Here is a 6,908-nt window from a genome sequence, read left to right on the forward strand (position 1 = left end):
TCAGGAGTCCTTCTTCTCCACATCCTTTCATTGGCTTCCAACCCGACCACTTCCCCAAGCCGGCAGCCTATTTCCCAGTGTGGGAGGCAGCCTGAGGACGCCATTAAGGCATGGCCTCACCTGGTAATCCCTGGTATTTTAGCAGGGCTCTGCACACACGAAGACACTCTAATTGTTTTTGAGTCAAATTTCATGCAGAGAGGCTGGGAAGATGGGAGAGTAGGAGGACCCTAAGCTTGCCTCATCCCATGGACACAAGTAGATAACACTCACTGCATAAATAGCCCAGCAAATGACTTGAAGACTGGCAGGACAAACTCTATAACTAAAGGTAGAAAAGAGACCACATTGAAGAAGGTAGGAGAGGCGAAGATGTGGTTTGGGAGTAAAAGGGACCTTGGCCGTCCACGGTCAGAAGAGAGCAAGGGTCACGGAGAAAGGCAAGAAACAGACTATCACACCAGGGAGCCCGCACGGGGAAAATGAGTCCCCATAATATTTGGATTTGAAAGTAAGAGGGGCCAAATCTTGTGAGGGGGCTTAAAGCCCAGAAGTTAAAAAATCAGTGGGCTTGGCTGTGGGACAGCTGGGAGGGCATTAGGAAGCTGAGTCCCTGCCCTTAAAGGAACAGCACAAAAAACAGCCTGTGGAGATAAGGCGTGGAAGCAGCAGTTTGAAAAATGCCTGTGGCCCATGGGAGGGAGAATGATTTACTCACCTCAGAGTGTGGCCTGGAGAGGCAGGAATCATGGGAAGAACCCTCCAGGAACAAAAGAGCTGGCAAGCACCATTTCCGTCCCCCCCCCAACTACTCAGCATAAACACACAGCTACCTGTAGGAACCAGCAGTGCCAACACTTGCTACCTAACTCATTTATATCAATCTCCCCCCCCCCCATGGATGGGCAGATCTGCCCTTTCTACTCAAGTTTGCCTAAGGCCTGATGTTGCAGGCCCCCTCCCCAAGAAGACCTGCAAACCCCACCAACAATTTGTCTCCTGACCCATGCCTTTTGTGGGGCCTCCCTTCTGGCAGTGATGGTGCCAGGTCTTATTTTGAAAGCAGACCAGTTCATACCCTGTTAAAATGCACCCCATCTGGGCAGGGACCAAACACTGCCCACAATAGGCAGAGAGCCTCTTCAGACAACTGGATTGAAGGGAAAAGCAGCCAGGACTCAACAGCAGGGCACATGCACACATCATAGAAGACACTCCCTGAAGCACCAGGTCCTGGGGAACAGGGGACCCTGCACCGCAGGGCCCTACAGGACCTCTTCTTCATAATGTCATTACCTTCAAGAGCAGGAGATGTAGCTGACTTTCCTAACACAGAGAAACAGACACGAGAATTAGAGGAATATGTTCCAAATGAAAACACAGGACAAAGTCACAGGAAGAGACCTAACTGAAATGAATACAAGTAATATGCTAGATAGAGAATTTAAAGTAACGATCATAAATATACTCACTGGACTTAAAAGAGTGGAAGACATCAGTGAGAGCCTTAACAAAGCGATAAAAAAGAACCAATCAGAGATGAAGAACACAATAAATGAAATAAAAAATACACTTGATGGAATAAATATCAGGCTAGAAGAAGCAGAGGAATGAAATAATGACCCGGAAGACAGAGTAATAGAAAGTAATCAAGCTGAGCAAATGAAAGAAAAAAGAATTATGTAAAATGACAATAGACTTAAAGAATTCAACAACATCATCAAGCATAATAACATTTGCATTACAGGGATCCCAGAAGAAGAAAAAGAAAGAGAAAAGGGGATAGAAAATTTATTTGAAGAAATAAGAGGTGAAAAATTCCCTAATCTGGGGAAGGAAACAGATATCCAGATCCAGGAGGCACAGATATCCCCCCAACAAAATTAACCAAATTAACTTGGTTCACACCAAGACACATAGTAATTAAAAAAACAAAAAGTAGTGATTAAAACAAGTTTTTTAAAGCAGCAAGAGAAAAGAAGACAGTTACAGATAAGAGAAACCCCATAAGGCTATCAGTGGATTTTTCAGCAGAAACTCTGCGGGCCAGAAGGCAGTGGCATGATATATTCGAAGTGCTGAGTGGGAAAAATCTGCAGCCAAAAATACTCTATCCAGCAAGGCTATCATTCAGAATAGAAGGAGAGGGAGAGATAAAGAATTTCCCAGACAAATGAAAACTAAAGGAATTCATGACAACTAAACCAGCCCTACAAGAAATGTTAAAGGAGACTCTTTGAGTGGTAAGGAAAGGCCATAAGTGAGAGTATAAAAAGTTGGAAGCACAAAAGCAGTAAAAATGAGTATATCTGTAAAAATCAGCCAAGGGATTCACAAAATAAAAGGATGTAAAATATGACACCATATACCTAAAAGGTGGAGGGGAGAAGAGTAAAGAATGGGTTCAAACCTAAGGAAACATCAACTTAATATATACTGCTATATGCAGAAGATATTATATACAGATGTAATGGTAACCACAAATCAAAATCCAGTAATAGATATGCAAAGATTAAATAGAAAGAAATCCAAATATATCACTAAAGAAGGCCAATAAACCATGAAAGAGAACAAGAGAAGAAAGGATCAGAGAAAATCTATAGAAACTATCACAAAACAAGTAATAAAATGGCAAGAAATACACATCTATCAATAATTCCTTTGAATATAAGTGGACTGAACACTGCAATCAAAAGACATAGGGTGACAGAGTGGATAAAAAAGCAAGACCCATCTATACACTGCATATAAGAGACTCATCTCAAACCTAAAGTCACTGGCAGATTGAAAGTGAGGGAATGGAGAAGCATTTATTTTGCAAGTAGATGTCAAAAGAAAGCAGAGTAGCAATACTTACATTAGACAAAACAGACTTCAAAACAAAGACTGTAACAAAAGACAAAGAAGAACACTATGTAATAGTAAAGGGGACAATCTAACAAGAAGATATAACAATTGCAAATATTTATGTACCTAACATGGGAGCACCCAAATACATAAAACAGTTAATAACAAACATAAAGGAACTAATCAATAGTACTACAATAATAGCAGGGGTCTTTAACACCCCAAATAACATCAATGGATAGATCGTCAGAACAGAAAGAACAGAACAGAAAATCAATAAGGAAACAGGGCCTTTAAATGACACTCTGGACCAGATGGAGTTAACAGACATATTCAGAACATTCCATCCTAAAACAGCAGAATACACATTCTTTTCAAATGCACAAGGAACAGATCTTCAGAACAGATCACATTATCGGCCATGAAACAAGTTTCAACAAATTAAAGAGATCAAAGTCATACCATGCATCTTCTTTGACCACAATGCTATGAAACTAGAAATCAACCACAGGAAAAATCTGGAAAGAAGACAAATACATGGAGGTTAAATCACATGCTACCAATAATGAATGTGTCAACGAAGAAATAAAAAATTACATGGAAACAAATGAAATGAAAACATAACAATCCAAAATCTTTGGGATGCAGCAAAAGCAGTCTAAGAGGAAAGTTTATAGCAATAAAGCCTACCTCAAGAAGTAAGAAAAATATCAAATAAACAACCTAATCTTACACCTAAAGGAGCTAGAAAAAGAAGAACAAACAAAACCCAAAACCAGCAGAAGGAAGGAAATAATAAAGATTAGAGCAGAAATAAATGATATAGAAACAAACAAACAAACTAAAAAACAATAGAAAAGATCAATGAAACCAGGAGCTGGTTCTTTGAAAAGATCAACAAAATTGATAAATCTGTAGTCAGACTAAAAAAAAACCAAAACAAAACAGAGAGGACTCAAATAAACAAAATCACAAACAAAAGAGGAAAAATAACAACGAACACCACAGAAATTTAAAAAAAAATTGTAAGAGAATATTATGAAAAATTATATGCCAACAACTTGGACAACCTAGGAGGGATGGATAAATTCCTAGAAACAGGTAACCTCCCAAAACTAAATCAGGAAGAAATAGAAAATTTGAACAGACTGATTATCAGCAATGAAGTTAAATCAGTCATCAAAAAACTCCTAACGAAAAGAAGTCCAGGACCAGACAGCTTCACAGGTGAATTCTAGCAAACATTTAAAGAAGAGTTAATACCTATTCTTCTTAAACTATTCCAAAAATAGAAGAGGAAGGAAAACTTCCAAAATCATTCTATGAGGCCAGCGTTATCCTGATACCAAAACTAGATAAAGACACCACAAAAAAGAGAACTACAGGCCAATATCTTTGATGAACACAGATGCAAAAATCCTCAACAAAATACAAGCAAACTGAATCCAACAATACATTAAAGAAATCATTCACCATGATCAAGTGGGATTTATTCCTGGGATGCAAGTTCAACATTTGCAAATCAATCAACATGATACATCTCATCAATAAGAGAAAGGATAAAAACCATATGATCATTTCAACAGATGCAGAAAAGGCACCTGACAAAGTACAACATCCATGATAAAAACCATCAACAAAGTAGGTCTAGATGGAACATGCCTTGATATAATAAAGGCCTAATACGAAAAGCCCACAGCCAACATCATACTCAATGGTGAAAAACTGAGATATTTTCCCCTAAAGTCAGGAACAAGACAAGATGTCCACTCTCAACATTTATTCAACATGGTACTGGAAGTCCTAGCCACAGCAATCAGACAAGAAAAAGGAATAAAAGGCATCCAAATTGGTAAGGAAGAGGTAAAACTTTCACTATTTGCACATGACATGATACTATATATAGGAAGCCCTAAAGACTCCACCAAAAAACTACTAGAACTGATAAATGAATTCAGTAAAGTCACAGGTTACAAAATCAATGTACAGAAATCTGTTGCGTTTCTATACACCAATAATGAAGCATCAGAAAGAGAAATTAAGAAAACACTCCCATTTATAATTGTGTCAAAAATAATAAGATACCTGGGAGTAAACCAAAAATAATAAGATACCTAGGAACAAACCTAACCAAAGAGGTGGAAGACCTGTACTCTGTAAACTATAAAACACTGATGAAAGAATTTGAAGATGACACAAAGAAATGGAAAGACATTCCATGCTCATGGACTGGAAGAACAAATTTGTAAAAATGTCTATACTACCTAAAGCAATCTACACATTTAATGCAATCCCTATCAAAATACCAACAGCATTTTTCACAGAACTAGAACAAACAATCCGAAAATTTGTATGGAACCACAAAACACCCCAAACAGCCAAAGCAATCTTGAAAAAAAAAAAAGAAACTGGAGGCATCACAATTCTAGACTTCAACTTATTTTAAAAAGCTGCAGTAATCAATATATTATGTGGTACTGGTGCAAAAATAGACACGTAGATCAAAAGAACAGAATAGAAAACCCAGAAATATACCCACAATTATATGGTTAGTTAAACTTCGGCAAAGGGTAAAAGAATATCCAAGGGGGAAAAAGAGAGTCTCTTTAACAAATGGTGTTGGAAAAACTGGACAGCAACATGCAGAAGAATGAAACTGGACCACTTCCCTACAGCATACACAAAAATAAACTCAAAATTTAAGGACCTAAATGTGAGATCTGAAACCATAAAAACCCTAGAAGAGAGCACGGGTAGTAATTTCTTTGACACCGGCAGTAGCAACATTTTTCTAGATATGTCTCCCGAGGCAAGGGAAATAAAAGCAAAAATAAACTATTGGGACTACATCAAAATAAAAAGCTTCTCTGCAGCAAAGGAAATAATCAACAATCCTAAAAGATAACCTACCGAATGGAAGAAGATATTTGCAAAGGACATACCCAATAAGGGGCTAGCATCCAAAATATATAAAGAGCTTTCACAACTCAACACCAAAAAGCCCCAAATAATCCAATTAAAATGGGCAGAAGACATGAACAGACATTTCTCCAAAGAAAACATATGGATGGCCAAAAGACACATGAAAAGATGCTCAACATCACTCATCATCAGGCAAATGCAAATCCAAACTGCAATAAGATATCACCTCACACCTGTCAGAATGGCTAAAATAAACACAAGAAATCACAGGAGTTGGCGAGGATGTGGAGAAAAAGGAACTCTCTTGCATTGTTGATGGGAATGCAAACTGGTGCAGCCACTGTGGAAAATAGTATAGAGGTTCCTCAAAAAGTTGAAAATAGAACTACCTTATGGTCCAGTAATCACACTACTGGGTATTTACCCCCCCCCCCCAAATCAAAAGCCCTAGAGATGCCTGGGTGGCTCAGTCGGTTAAGCATCTGCCTTTGGCTCAGGTCACGATCCCAGGGTCCTTGGATCAAGTCCTGCATCAGGCTCCTTGCAGTCTGCTTCTCCCTCTGCCTGCTGCTCCCCGCTGCTCGTGCTCTCTCTCTCTCTCTGACAAATAAATAAAACCTTAAAAAAAAACAAAAACACTAAATCAAAGGAATACATGTACCCCTACATTTATTGCATTATTTACAATAGCCAAATTATGGAAGCAGCCCTAGTGAGTGGATGAAGATGTGGTATATATATGTACACAATGGAATATTATGGAGCCATAAAAAAGAATGAAATCTTGCCATTTGCAAAAACATGGATGGAGCTAGAGAGTAGAATGCTAAGTGAAATGTCAGAGAAAGACAAATACCATATGATTTCACTCATATGTGGAATTTAAGAAACAAAACAAATGAGCAAAGGAAAAAAAGAGAGAGAGAGACAACCAAGAAACAGACTCAACTATAGAGAACAAACTGATGGTTACCAGAGGGAAGTGGGTGGGGGAATGGGTGAAATAAGTGATGGCGATTAAGAGGACACTTAGCATGATGAGCACTGAGTAATGTACAGAATTGCTAAATCACTATATCGTATACCTGAAACTCAAATAATACTATATGGTAACTATACCAGAATTAAAATAAAAAACT

Source organism: Leptonychotes weddellii, chromosome 15 (assembly GCF_054177405.1).
Source record: "Leptonychotes weddellii isolate Sample4059 chromosome 15, ASM5417740v2, whole genome shotgun sequence".
NCBI lineage: Eukaryota > Metazoa > Chordata > Mammalia > Carnivora > Phocidae > Leptonychotes > Leptonychotes weddellii.